Source organism: Phyllobates terribilis, unplaced genomic scaffold, assembly GCF_046119375.1.
Source record: "Phyllobates terribilis strain yellow unplaced genomic scaffold, ASM4611937v1 Scaffold_2__4_contigs__length_985480577, whole genome shotgun sequence".
Taxonomy (NCBI): domain Eukaryota; kingdom Metazoa; phylum Chordata; class Amphibia; order Anura; family Dendrobatidae; genus Phyllobates; species Phyllobates terribilis.
The window spans coordinates 271,081,085-271,096,529 of NW_027362762.1; positions in this window are offsets into that span (position 1 = coordinate 271,081,085).

Below are 15,445 nucleotides of genomic sequence, written 5' to 3' on the forward strand. Positions count from 1 at the left end.
AGGAGCGCCATTTGACTTTTTGATTGTAAAATTTGCTTGAATAATTAGCGGATGCCATGTTGCGTTTGGAGAACCGCTGATGTGCCTAAACAGTGGAAACCCCCCACAAGTGACACCATTTTGGAAACTAGACCCCTTAGGGAACTTATCTTGATGTGCACCTTGAACCCCCAGGTGCTTCACAGAAGTTTATAACATTGAGCTGTAAAAATAAAATTTTCACATTTTTTCCCACAAAAATGTTTTTCAGCCCCCAATTTTGCATTTTCATAAGGGTAACATGAGAAATTGTACCATGCAGTTTGTTGTGCAATTTCTTCTGAGTAAACAGATACCCCATACGTGGGGGAAAACCACTGTTTGGGCACACGGCAGGGTTCGGAAGGGAAGGAGCACCATTTGACTTTTTGAATGTTAAATTTGCTTGAATAATTAGCGGATGTGCCCCTGAAGTGCCTAAACAGTGGAAACCCTCCACAAGTGACACCATTTTGGAAACTAGACCCCTCAGGGAACTTATCTAGATGTGTGATGAGCACCCTGAACCCCCAAGTGCTTTACAGAAGTTTATAACATGGAGCCGTGAAAATAAAAAAATCAAACTTTTTCCATACAAATGATGTTTTAGCCCCAATTTTTTATTTTCACAAGGGTAAGAGGAGAAAATGGACCCCAAAAACTTTTATGCAATTTCTCCTGAGTATGCTAATACCCCATATGTGGGGAAAATACAGTGTTTGGGCGCACGGCAGAGTTCAGAAGGAGCACTGCGTGACTTTTTGAACGCAAAATTGGCTGGAATCGAGAGCGGATGCCATGTCGCGTTTGGAGAGCCCCTGATGTGCCTAAATAGTGGAAACCCCCCACAAGTGACCCCATTTGGAAACTACACCCCTCAAGGATTTTATCAAGGGATATAGTGAACATTTTGAACCCAGAGGTACGACACAGAATTTGATAACATTAGGTCATCATATTGAATAAGTTGTCATCAGACTTGAGCGCAAGTGCTCATTACTTGAGTTTGCATCAGGTACTCAGGTATGCACCATGTATCGCGGGTGCTCAAGTGACATGCTTGAGTCCCCTCCCACATGTTTCACGGTTATTAGACACCCAAAAAAACATGCGGGGATCGCTCGTGCATGGCAGACAATCCCCGCAAGATTTTTGTGGACGCGAAGCTTATGGGGCAGAGACTCAAGCATGTCACTTGAGCACTCGCGATACTCAGTGCATACCCAAGCACCCGATGCAAACTCAAGTAGCGAGCACTTGCGCTCAACACTTTTTGCCACATTGTCATCTTTTTTTTTTTTACTTTTGAAAAAAATCCCAACCCTAACACTAGCCCAACCCTAATCCAATCCTAACCCTAGCCCAACCCTAACTCTAGCCCAACCCCAACCCTAGCCCAACCCTAGCCCTAACCCTAGCCCTAACCCTAGCCGTAACCCTAGCCGTAACCCTAGCCCTAGCCCAAGCCCTAACCCTAGCCCAACCCTAGCCCCAAGCCCAACCCTAACCCTAGCCCATCCCTAACCCTGGCGCCAAGCCCAACCCTAACCCCAACCCTAACCCTAGCACAACCCTAACCCTAGAGTTTATTTTTTACACCGTTTTTCATGCGGTATAAGTGATTAGATGACTTTATTCTTCGGGTCGGTGCGATTACAGCGATACAAGAATCATATCGGGTTTTTATGATTGACAGCTGTCACACACTAAAAGACGCATTTTTTTGTAAAAACTAGTTTTTGCATCGCCATATTTTGAGAGCTATTAGTTTTCCATATTTTGGCCGACAGAGTCATGTGATCGCTTATTTTTTTGCAGGATGAGTTGATGTTTTTATTGGTGCCATTTTCAGGCACGTGACATTTTTTGATTGCTTTCTATTTCGATTTTTGGAAGGCAGAATAAACAAAAACCAACAATTCAGGAATTGTTTTTTTTTTTTAATTTTTTTATGCTGTTCCGCGTGTGGTAAAATTTCTAAGGTAGCTTTATTCTTTGGGTCAGTACATTTACAGCGGTACCACATTCATATAGTTTTTCTATGTTTTGGCACTTTTACACAATAAAAGCTATTTCATAGAAAAAAATATTTTTTTGCATCGCTTTATTCAAAGAGCTATAACTTTTTTATTTTTTGGCTGATGGAGCTTTATGGCAGCTTTTTTTTTGCAGGACAAGATGACGTTTTCAGCGGTACCATTTTTATTTATATTCGCCTTTTTGATCGCGTGTTATTCCATTTTTTGTTTGGTGGTATGATGATAAAGCATTGTTTTTTGCTTCATTTTTTAATTTTTTTTACTGTGTTCACTAATGGGGTTAACTAGTGGGACAGTTTTATAGGTCAGGTCGTTCTGGACGCGGTGATACCAAATATGTGTACTTTCATTGTTTTTTTTTTTTTCATAATAATATTTATTGATGGGTACATTACATTTATATTTTTGGTGGATTATTATTATTATTATTTTTTATATTTTTACAATTTTTTTTATTTTTAAACACTTTTTTACTTTTATTCTTTGTCCCACTATGGGACTTTCACTTTTTTTACTCTGATCGCCTGTATAGCATAGGGATGGAGCACCATCCCTGTGTTATACAGGCTGTCAGCGCTGCAGATGCAGAAGATACTTTGGTCATACACTGCGCATGACCAAAATATCTTCCTGCTGTCTGGTGACCCGGATGTTGTCATAACGACATAGGGTCGTCATGGTAACATCTGGGAAGCCGCAGCAGACATCACTGGATGCCGGCAGGAGAGGTGAGTATCCCTATCACCTCCCCTTGCCACCGCAATGCTGCGATCGACTTCGATCTCAGCATTGTGGGGGTTAATGTGCCAGGAGCGATGCACGACCACTCCCTGCACATAGCACTGGGTGTCAGCTGTGACAATCAGTTGACACCCGGTGGAGATCGCACCCGCACAGCCTGTGTGCGCGCGCGATCACAAAGACGTACTAATACGTATCAGGCTCTTAAGTTCCAGGGCGCAGATACGTATTAGTACGTCATGGGCTTCAAAGGGGTTAATATTTTATTGAATTTATGGTAAAACTGAGCAAAAAATTAATTGAAAGAAATAAAGAAATTCTACAAAGCTATATATTTAGATCTATCTATCATCTGTCTATCTATCTATCTACAGTATCTGTATGTGTGTCTATGTAACATCTTTTGTTTCCTCAATCTATGCAGAACCTTACTCTTTGCGCTCGATATTACTGACATTGGTTTTGTGTTTCAAGCAGAAGCCTAGTACATTGATACTGTATTAGGTAAAATAAAATAAAGTGAGAAAATACCTTACTTGGGAATGTCCCTCGTTTCATCATTCATGCATGCCCTTATTCTCTGTTGGACACTCTTTGGTTATCTACAAGTAAATTATGCCTCATATACCTCATCTACAAAACAAACTTATCTTCCATATTGAGATTTATCTAGCTATATCATGTTTTTTAATTAATAATGTCTCAGTGGCTGCGTCCTACAAAAACAATCCAGAAGATTTTATAAAACATAGCAAACATCATCCAACTTCTCCCCATCCATATTAATTTAGGACTACTTTAATGTATTATCTCCCCCATCTGATACTGAGAACAAGCCATTACATGTGGACATCTAATATGGTCACTTGATATACTCCAATATATTCTATATATCTATATTAATCAGCTTTTTGATATCACCATCTCAACAACCCCAATAGTGGCTCTAGTCTGTATGATCTTTAACTTTCCAATAACCTCCTCCCTCTACTTTTCTTTTAAGAGTCAATCACAAAATAGGCAGATCCAGCACATAATAAAAAGCAAGATTTTTAGTAATATCCATTAAAAGCATTATAAAAATTTCAATTTATGCACATTTTGTCCCAAAGAACCACAAGTCATAAGAAATACTTTTTTGAGACTTATTTTTCTATCATACAGAATGTGCAGAAAACCAAATTGTTTGTAATGCTTTTAATGGATAATTTAAAAAAAAAGCAAGAATTTTATTTCATGCTGGATCTGTCTCTTTTGTATTGAATATTTCAGGTGGGCAGATTATATGCACATAAAAAAAGTTTAAAAAGTTAAGTATTAATTGGGTGAGTGCAACACTTCAGACAGGCAATAATCATGACGCACAAATGCCATGTGCCAGCTTGGCTAATCCAAAGCTTTGCCGTTAAGATTTGCAAGCCTCCAGTCCAGAGACGTCTGACCTAGTCGATAGACCATAGTCCCGCGAATCGGTACACCCAATTGTTAGATTCATTTACAGCAAAACCTTTTCACAAACACCCATTTTTATTCCTTCTTTCCTTTCTTCCTTCTTTTTTTCCTCTTTCTTTTTTCTTTTTTTCTTTCAGGGAGTGAGTTGATCAGTTTTATTACTGTAATAACAAATTAAATGTATATAGAGCAACTTCCTCGAGCAGGGTGTTCTCAAAAGGAAAACAGTGTAGAAAGATACCAAAATATCTATGAAACATCTCAAGGTGTTACAAGCTCTCTGTGGCTCAGATGGGAAAAACTATGTATACAATTTGTGCCTTTTTGTTATAAAGAACCACTGTTCCGAAAAAATCATGTGACATCTCTATTAGTTTGCCAAAAGGCACACAGCAGACTGTGGAAAAAAAGTTTTATGTTCCAGTAAGAAAAAATTGAGCTTTCTGGATATTAATATTTCCATTTTTTTTCTGCTATTTGTAGTTAGCAAAATACTCCACATCATCTAAAATACTATTTCCACAGTATCTCATGCTGTAGAATGCCATATTCTGTTAGACAATATCTCAGCAACAAGCCTTGAAAGACTTCTGAAAATAAGAGAGAAAATAAATGCTCGAACATACGGGGGAACTCATAAAGACAAACTTACTGCACTCTGGGAGAACACTGTGCTGGGGGAATATTTAATTTTCAGCCAAAAAGTTACCTGAAGCAAATAGGCAAATAGCTAAAAGGGAACCTATCAACAGAAAATACCTATTTAAAAAATATTTTTTTATCGTATAGTATTTTTCTTATTACTTCTATGTTGCAAAATAAATACTTTTAAATAATAAATAATAATAATAATAAATAATAATAACTGATTTTTTTTAAGTGGCTACTGAACTAAAAATTGTTGTTATGTAGAGTTAACTTCTCAGCTTGAGCAGATTGCAGTGAAATATAACTTACCAAAGGTAAGGGGACTTAACATAGGAATACACAATAGGTGATGAAAACATTTCTGCTCCTTCTTCCTCCTAACCTCTGGACAAAGGTAAAGCAGGGGGCACAGAACACGAGTCAATGAGTCAATTTCTGCCAAATTTTCTTCTGCCCACATATCTCTAAGACAGAAAATCTCTGGATCTGTTTTTTAAAGCACAGAGCAGCAGCTAAAGCAAGATAACTACCCCCAACAAATATATAAAGGAAATTAAATATAATATTACAATATATACATATATATATATATATTTTAAAAGAGTTGTCCACTATTGGACCATTCCTTGTTAATGATTGCAGGATGTTGCATGAATTAAAAAAACCTCTATGCTTACCTCCCATACAGGCGCTACTCCTCCCTTCCCAACCCTGTATTCCCATCAGTTTCCTTATATAAATATTTCACGCGACAACTGCAGCCAATCAGCAGCCATTGATCAGCTGCAGCCTTCACAATTCTGTCCAAGTAGAAAAACAGTGCAGTTGTCAGTAATTTACCACATTTATTATAAAGGTCAGGGCACATTATACAAAAATACACAATAGGTGATGGAGATATTTCAGCTACTTTTCCCTCCTACTCTTCTCTGCACAGTGGTTAATGCAGGTGACAATATCCAAATAGTATGATACGATGTATTGTCTTAAAGTAATTATTAGCGGTAATGTTAAAAGAATGCTACAACTCAATAATTAATCAAAAATATAAATAAAATTTTCGTAAACTTGCTTAGCAAAAAAAAACACTTGCCCTAACATTTACACATTTTTGGGAATTCTTCCAGTACAAGAAAATAAAATGTTTTCAACTTTCTCTTAGTTTGTGCAAGAAGCTGAAGTCATCTACTTTACAGTCGCATGACATTTACAGGGCATCCAAATCCTCTGCAAAATTTTCTAAGCATCCTTTATTCCACATCTCTTACAGTGAAGCAAGCCATGGAATTCTGTTGACCACAGGATGTAGTTGAGAGGTTTTCCAGTCCAGTCTTATGAGATGTCTCACCACAAGAACTTCCTATTTTGGCTGAGTCGCTTTAATCAATTTAAGGTTTACGGTTGTACATTATGATCAATATATGTTTAAGTATAGATTGTTTATTGTTAAATTTTGTTACGCACAATCTGGGCTTACATCAGAATCTCTTACGTTTGCTTTAGCTGAAGAACTAGAGCTTAGTTCCCATGGAAATGATGTTCTAGCTACTCCATTACACTAAATACAAAGTTATTACACTAATGATATCATATCCACATGGCATAGGAGAACGGCTTATGCTGAAAGCAAAATAGTTTCTCTGTTCTTTACACTAATGTAACAAATGAAACCTGAAGTTTTAGATACACTGATCACAAAATGACACCATCTTCGTATAACGTTTTTCCCAGCGACAGCCCCAAAATATCACTGCTGTAGAGATCTGCATGGAGGAATGTGTCAACATACCAGCAACAGTGTGTGCCAACCATGTGAAGACTTACAGAAAGCGCTTGACCTCTGTCATTGCCAACAAAGGATATATAACAAAGAATTTAGATGAACTTTTGTAATTGACCGAATACTTATTTTCCATGAAAATGTGAAAAAAATTCTTTCCAAATCAGACAATGTGATTTTCAGGATTTGTTTTCTCATTTTGTCTCTCATAGTTGAGGTCTACCTATGATGTCAATTACAGGCCTCTCTCATCTTTTTAAGTGGGAGAACTTGCACAATTGGTGGCCGACTAAATTCTTTTTTCCCCACTGTATTTATTCATCACAAATCAAAATTTGGGGAAAATTCTGGGAAAATAGCAAATTCCAAAAGATCCACTCATCTCTAATAAATAGTCATACTAGAATAAAGAGGTCCTTAGTTTAAAAAGAAACATACAGATAGAAAAACTATGATACAAAAGTCCTTATCAACAGCATTGGTAGCATATTCCAACTACATAAATTTGGCAGTTTACAATATTTGTGATTCCTATTGATCTACAGCACAACTTGATTATTCTCATGAGGAATGCTAGGTCCATGGTTAGGTCTAAATACATGTAATGCTGTATCAGACAGGTATGGTACTGTATGTTGCCCTGGTTTACTGTTGACACTGGAAGATCCAAAAAATGTACCTCCCCTGGCAAAAATGTTGAAATTGCCACAAGTAAAAGATGTTTCCTCAGCTTTTTTACTTTTTAATTTTCATAGTTAATATACAATTACTAGTGTTGAGCGATACCTTACGATATCGGGAAATATTGGAACGGACCAATACCCAAAAAATATCGGATATCGCCGTTTCCGATACCGGAAACCAATGCAAGTCAATGGGACACAAATATCGGAATGAAAATAAACCCTTTCTTTCCTTGTAGGTTAATTCTACATGAAGGAAAACAACTAAGAATAATGTAGAATGTATTGGGGGAGGTGGGGGAGACATTAAAGGCATAGAGGTTTAGCTCAATCAAATGGAATAGCAGGAATTAATTTTTTTTTTAAGATGTTCGGAGTTACAAAGATATTGACTATGTTAAGCTTTTTTATATTTTGTTAGATATTTATGTTTCACTACTTCCATGCTCTTCACCTTCTTTTTTACTTCTCCCACACTTTCTCCTTCATCATCCTCAGCAGCAGCATCTTTTTCATCAACTTCTTCTTCACCTTATTCATCTTCTTCTTCTTCACCTTCTTCCTATTATTATTTTTTTTTACATTCTTCATATTCTTCTTATTCAACTATTATTCTTCTTCATATTCTACTTCTTCATCTTCTTCATATTCTTCTTCTTCATCATATTCTTTTTTGTGACAGGCATTCCTGTAGTTGTTATCCATAAAAGTTTGAAGATTACACCTTCCGTTCTGCCTGTCACAAAAGATTTACAACAGGATTTGTCCACGTTCAGTTTGGCCTGCAGCAGCAGGTCTTTTCCAGGGGCACCATGAGGAGGAACGGACTCACCCCCATACACTGCTTAGTCTTCTTCTGCTTATAATTTAGATAATATATTTTGCTCTGATTTTTAGTCTTATGCTTAATGTTCTTCTGCTTTTTGTTCTGCAGCTTCTTGTTCTTCTGCTTCTTAGTTTTCTGTCTCTTGTTCTTCTGTATCTTGGTGGTAGTCTTCATGTTCTTTGTCCTCTTGGTCATCTTCTTCGGGGTCATCTTCTTGGTCTTCTTCAGGGTGGTCTTCAGGGTCGTCGTCTTCAGGGTCCTCGTCGTCTTCGGGGTGGTCTTCAGGGTCGTCGTCTTCAGGGTCGTCATCTTCGGGGTCCTCGTCTTCTTTGGGGTGGTCTTCAGGGTCCTCGTCTTCGGGGTCCTCGTCTTCTTCGGGGTGGTCTTCAGGGTTGTCGTCTTCAGGGTCGTCGTCTTCGGGGTCCTCGACTTCTTTGGGGTGGTCTTCAGGGTCCTCGTCTTCAGGGTCGTCGTCAGGGAGGTCCAGAGTGATTACCAAAAACCATTTAAAAAAGCTTGAACTTGGAAATGTAGCAGAAGGTACAAGAAGGCTGAGGAATTGCCGAGAACCAGCTGACAGTACTGGAACCCGGATGGGTAGCAGAAGGTACAAGAGCCAATGGAACTACCGAGAACCAGCTGAGGGTACTGGAACCCGGTTACTAAGCATGAGGTACCTGTGCCAGAAAGCACTACCAAGGACTAGCAGACGTTGGTGGAACTTGGATACTGAGAAGGAGGCACCTAAGCCAATGGCACTGCCGAGAACCAGCTGACAGTACTGGAACTCGGATGGGTAGAAGAAAGTACAAGAGCCAATGGAACTACCGAGGACCAGCTGACGGTACTGGAATCCGGTTACTAAGCAGGAGGTACCTGTGCCAGAAAGCACTACCAATGACCAGCAGACGTTGGTGGAACTCAGATACCGAGAAGGAGGCACCTAAGCCAAAGGCACTGCCGAGAACCAGCTGACGGTACTGGAACCCAGATGGGTAGCAGAAGGTACACATGAAAAAAAAAGTAGCAAGGCAGCGAGCCGGCCGGAGTAACCGAAATCCACAGTTCTACAGGGGGTGCTTGTCCTATTGGCACTATGGAACCAGCCTTCATTACCAGATCCCGCAGCCCACATAGGAGTCCCCTAAACAGCAGGCACGATAGAGTCAGCTAACCCGACAGCAACACGACAGGACAACATATTGGAGGCAAAGTGACGTTGACACTACCCGGAAACAGCTGGCGTGCTGGAACCAGGTTGGGCAGGAGGGAGTACCCATGCCAAAGACACTGCTGGGAAACAGCTGGCGGTGCTGGAACCCAGAGTAAATACTAAAAATAGAGAGGAGCCAGAGGCCTAATTGGAGCAAGTTTTAAATTAGAGGTAGAGTGGATGTGGACAGAGCAGGAGAATTTGATGGACACACAGCAGGGGATCAGCTGACGTTACTGAACCCCAATAACACTGGAGCAAGCATTGACTGGGCAGACGGCACTTCTGAGCAGCAACTGGCGGTGTTGGAGCTTAGGTTTAATACTGAAAACAGAGGAGCCAGAGGTATAATTGGAGCAAGTTTTAAATTAGTAGTAGAGTGGATGTGGACAGAGCAGGAGAATTTGCCGGACACACAGCAGGGGATCAGCTGACGTTACAGAACCCAAATAACACTGGAGAAAGTGTTGACTGTGCAGACGGCACTTCTGAGCAGCAACTGGCAGTGTTGGTGCTCAGGGATAATACTGAAAACAGAGGAGCCAGAGGTGTAATTGGAGCAAGTTTTAAATTAGTAGTAGAGTGGATGTGGACAGAGCTGGAGAATTTGCCGGACACACAGCAGGGGATCAGCTGATGTTACTGAACCCCAATAACACTGGAGCAAGTGTTGACAGTGCAGATGGCACTTCTGAGCAGCAACTGGTGGTGTTGGAGCTCAGGGATAATACTGAAAACAGAGGAGCCAGAGGTGTAATTGGAGCAAGTTTTAAATTAGTAGTAGAGTGGATGTGGACAGACCAGGAGAATTTGCCGCACACACAGCAGGGGATCAGCTGTCGTTACTGAACCCCAATAACACTGGAGCAAGTGTTGACTGTGCAGACGGCACTTCTGAGCAGCAACTGGCGGTGTTGGAGCTCAGGGATAATACTGAAAACAGAGGAGCCAGAGGTGTAATTGGAGCAAGTTTTAAATTAGTAGTAGAGTGGATGTGGAGAGAGCAGGAGAATTTGCCGGACACACAGCAAGGGATCAGCTGACGTTACTGAACCCCAATAACACTGGAGCAAGTGTTGACTGTGCAGACGGCACTTCCGAGCAGCAACTGGCGGTGTTGGAGCTCAGGGATAATACTGAAAACAGAGGAGCCAGAGGTGTAATTGGAGCAAGTTTTAAATTAGTAGTAGAGTGGATGTGGACAGAGCAGGAGAATTTGCGCACACACAGCAGGGGATCAGCTGACGTTACTGAACCCCAATAACACTGGAGCAAGTGTTGACTGTGCAGACGGCACTTCTGAGCAGCAACTGGTGGTGTTGGAGCTCAGGGATAATACTGAAAACAAAGGAGCCAGAGGTGTAATTGGAGCAAGTTTTAAATTAGTAGTAGAGTGGATGTGGACAGAGCAGGAGAATTTGCCGGACACACAGCGGGGGATCAGCTGACTTTCCTGAACCCCAATAACACTGGAGCAAGTGTTGACTGTGCAGATGGCACTTCTGATCAGTAACTGGCGGTGTTGGAGCTCAGGGATTACAGTTCAGGTGGTAGAAACATGAACACAGCAGGAGACCTGGATACTGTTGCTAACCAATTATTTATTCTGGAAGAGGACTGGCAAACTCATGCGAGATCCAGGCCTTGTTCATTTCTAGAAAAGTAAGCTGGTCAACGTTATCGGAGGATAGGCGCATGCCGTCTGTTAGTACACCACCTGCGGCACTAAAGACGCGTTCCGATAATACACTAGCAGCAGGGCAAGCCAGCACCTCCAATGCATACTGGCTAAGCTCTGGCAATGTATCCAGCTTAGAGACCTGAAACTTGAAGGGGGAAGAGCCGTCTGGGAGTACACTGAGAGGGCAAGACATGTAGTCCGTCACCATCTGACGGAAACGTTGCCTCTTGCTGACTGGAGCCGTCTGTGATGGTGTAGACATTTGTGGCGGGGACACAAAACTTTGCCACATTTGGGCCATACTGGTCTTGCCTTGTGCTGTGGCGCTGCTTCTGCTCCCTCTTTGTGCAGAGCTTTCTCCACTGCCTTGACGCACTGAGCTGCTTTGTAAAGCACTAGCAGCACTGCTCTCGGGTGGAATGGAGAACATGATGGAATGCACAAGTGTGTCTTGGTACTCCCGCATTTTACGCGGCCGGTTCAACAGTGTTATGAGGCTTTGTAAGTTGTCCCGGTAGCGAGGATCTAGGAGGGTGGACACCCAATAATCAGCTGTGTTGAGAATGTGGACGATGTGTCGGTCGTTTCTCAGGCACTGCAGCATGAAATCAACCATGTGCTGCAGACTGCCAACAGGCCAAGAAACGCTGTCCCCTGCTTGAGGCGTGATCTCTGCCTGCTCTGCATCACCCCACCCTCGCTCTAGATACTGACTACTAGAGCATTGTGTACCTCCCTCCTCTGGACAGATGTCTTTCTCCTCCATTGACTCCTCCTCATCCTCCTCACAAAGTGTCCCCTGCCTAGGCCTTTATGAGGAACCACGTTGCAGACTGTACAGAAGCAGATGGCATTTGTGACTCCTCATCCTCAACCTCTTCCAAAACCTCCTCCCTTAGTGCTTGCAGTGTTTTTTCAAGCAGGCTGATAAGGGGGATAGTCATGCTGACTAGTGCATCATCTGCGCTCGCCATCCGCATGGAATAATCGAAGGCACGCAAAACGTGGCAAATGTCCTTCATAGAGGCCCACTCAGTGGTGGTGAAGTGTGAAAGGCGCGCACTGCGACTTGTTTGCCCCTGGTTCAACTGGTACTCCATTACTATGGCCTTCTGCTCACATAACCTCTCCAACATATGTAACGTTGAATTCCACCTGGTGGGTAGGTCACATATGATGCGATGTTCCGGAAGGCGTAATCGGTGCTGCAGAGCTGCAATGCGCGATCTTGCGTTGCTGGAACGCCGCAAGTGAGCGCACTCTATGAGGACCTTGTGCAGCAGTGCATCAAGATCCAGATAGTCCCTCAAAAAACTCTGCACGACCAAGTTGAGCACATGTGCCAGACATGGGATGTGAGTGAGGTTGCCTAGGCCCTGAGCTGCCACCAGATTTCGGCCATTGTCACACACTACCATGCCTGGCTGGAGATTCGCTGGCGCAAACCACACATCGCCCTGCTGCTTGATGGTATTCCAGAGCTCCTGCGCTGTGTGGCTTCGATTCCCCAAAGAAATTAATTTCAATACGACCTGTTGATGTTTGGCCACGGCTGTGCTCATATCGGTTGTAACAGGTAACCGTTCACGGGTCGATGTGGAGGTAGACCGTGATGGCTAATGCAGCGCTGATTCAGAGGAACTGGAGTATGAGGAGGAGTCAATGTCTACAGACTGGATTCCTGCAACCCTTGGAGTTGGCAGAACACGTACAGCGCCACTCTCAAGATCTGTACCCGGCTCCACAACATTTACCCAATGAGCAGTGAGGGAAAGGTATCGTCCCTGTTCATGCTTACTGGTCCACGCATCGGTGGTCAGGTGGACCTTGCTACTGACGCATGTTTAATTTTTCCCTCCACATGCAGGGCAGGTATGGCTTGCCTGCTGAAATAAAAGCGGCTGGGCACGTTGTATTGTGGGATTGCCAATGCCATCAAGTTACGGAAGGTGTCAGTCTCCACCAGCCTGAATGATAGCATTTCAAGGGCCAGTAGTTTTGCAATGCCAGCATTCAGAGCCTGTGCTCAGGGGTGGTTTGCCGAGTATGGGCGCCTTTTCTCCCATGCCTGTGCTAACGATGGCTGTAGACTGGCCTGGGAGTGTGAAGATGACAGGGAACGTGGTGCTGTGGGTGGAATTACACTGTGTCTCTGTACAACAGTGCCAGAGGTTCTTCCATGGCGATCCTGTGAGGAAGCCAAACCAGCTGTGTGTGAGCTGGAGGAAGAGGCTACAACACGAGCTGAAGAGGTGGTAGGTGGCGCTGTAGGTTGGCCTAGGTCTTCAGTGTGTCTTTGTAACTCCACCACGTGCTTGGTCCGCACATGTTTCCACATATTTGTGATATTGAGGTTGCTGACACTTTTCCCTCTTTTCACCTTCTGATTACACAGCTTGCATTTGACAAAGCAAATGTCATCTGCAACTGTGTCAAAAAAGGACCAGGCACTGCAAGTCTTGGGAGTGCCCGTTTTGGATTTTGGTAGAGGCATGCTCCTAATGGGTGCCGAAGTGGAGGCTACAGGCAACCAAGTCTGCCCCCTCCCTCTCCCTCCTTTTTGGGCCATTCGGGGAATCTCTTCCTCAAAGCGGCTCCCACCACCTTCCTGTCCCTCACGCCATGATGGGTCAAGGACCTCATCATCTACACCACCGTCTTCAAACAACTGCTTCTCTTGGGTAGTCTCGACAGCACAGTATGTACCAGAAAGTGGCACCTGAGTCTCATCATCAGATGCGTACTGAGGTGTGCTGCTGATCATAGGCACTGGCCCACCCGCCTCATCAGATTCATAGAGACAAAACGGTTGTGCATCACTGCATACTACCTCTTCTTCAAATTCTCGAATTCTGCTTGGCTGGCCCCCTCTTTCCAAGCCAAGAGATTCAAAGAACAGAAGTAGAGATGACTCCTGTCCACGGCTCTCTGACTGCCTGGGCAATTTGGCAGGTGGTGAAGAGACAGATGGGTGCTCTTCAGTGCTCAGGACCTGAGAGGATCTGGAACTAATTGAAGTCGATGCGTTAGCTGCCATCCATCTGACAACGGCTTCAATTTGGTCCTCCCGCAACAGTGGGGTATGGCGAGCTCCTTCAAAGCTGCGCATAAAGGACTGTTCCCTGGTAAAACTGGGGGATGCTGAGACACTGGTGCCCACAGCTGGCACAGAATCCCCACATCCTCTCCCTGCAGGCACAGAATCCTCACGTCCTCTCCCTGCAGAAACTCCACGCCCACGACCACATGCCTTATTCCCTGCCTTCTTCATCTTGGTAGACTGATAAAGATAGGCAGAAAAGTAGTAAGGGCTTAGTGTGCTTATTCCTGAACAGCTGCTAACAGGTATAAAAAACACTAATTTTATAAAGTGTGGACTAAACTTTAATATGAGCTAATGTGGCCTACACAACTGTAAAGTGGAGTGTTTGGTGAACTTTATTTAGGTTTTTTTGTCACAAAAAGACACTGGATGTGCCCAAAGATGTAATACCGATAGTATCACAAACTTTTTGTAGCTATTACAATGCAGGAAGGTAACCTACAATGCAATAGATGAGGCTACAAAAATAGGTATTAGTATTAGCTAATCTGGCTGGGGCTGCAGGGCACAAGGCTGCAGAAAGGCTCCTCTATCTACTCCTATTTAGTGTGCTTGGAACCAATCTAGCTGGATACGGATGGAACCACTACACTAATAGGAGAAATCAGGAAAAATGAGCAATTAGCAAAAAAGGACAATGTATGAGGCAGTGACGCATGCTGAGCGGACTACAACCGGACGTAGCTGCAGCACACACTACAGCGTGAGCTGCACTCACACACAGAGACCTTGCAGACAGCCGTGAACAGTGCAGAGCACTGTGCACTAGCGCTGCAAGGCAAAATAAAGCTTCTCTATCTACTCCTATATAGTGTGTTTGGAACCAATCTAGCTGGGTACGGATGGAACCACCACACTAATAGGAGAAATCAGGAAAAATGAGCAATTAGCAAAAAAGGACAATGTATGAGGCAGTGACGCACGCTGATCGGACTACAACCAGACGTGGCTGCAGCACACACTACAGCGTGAGCTGCACTCACACACAGAGACCTCGCAGACAGCCGTGAACAGTACAGAGCACTGTGCACTAGCGCTGCAAGGCACAGTGGTTTAGTAGCGTAAAGTAGCTTGGGTAAAGCACAATAGAGCAAATAGGTAGCTAAAACTGTCCCTCAGAACAGCAGCGTCTTATCCCTAACTGAATTCACAGCAGAGTGAGCCCAAAATGGTGGCGGCGGCTTTCATAGTGCATCATGACATCATTTCAGCAGCCAATCACAGCCATGCCATTAGTTAACATACCTAACATGCCACAGGA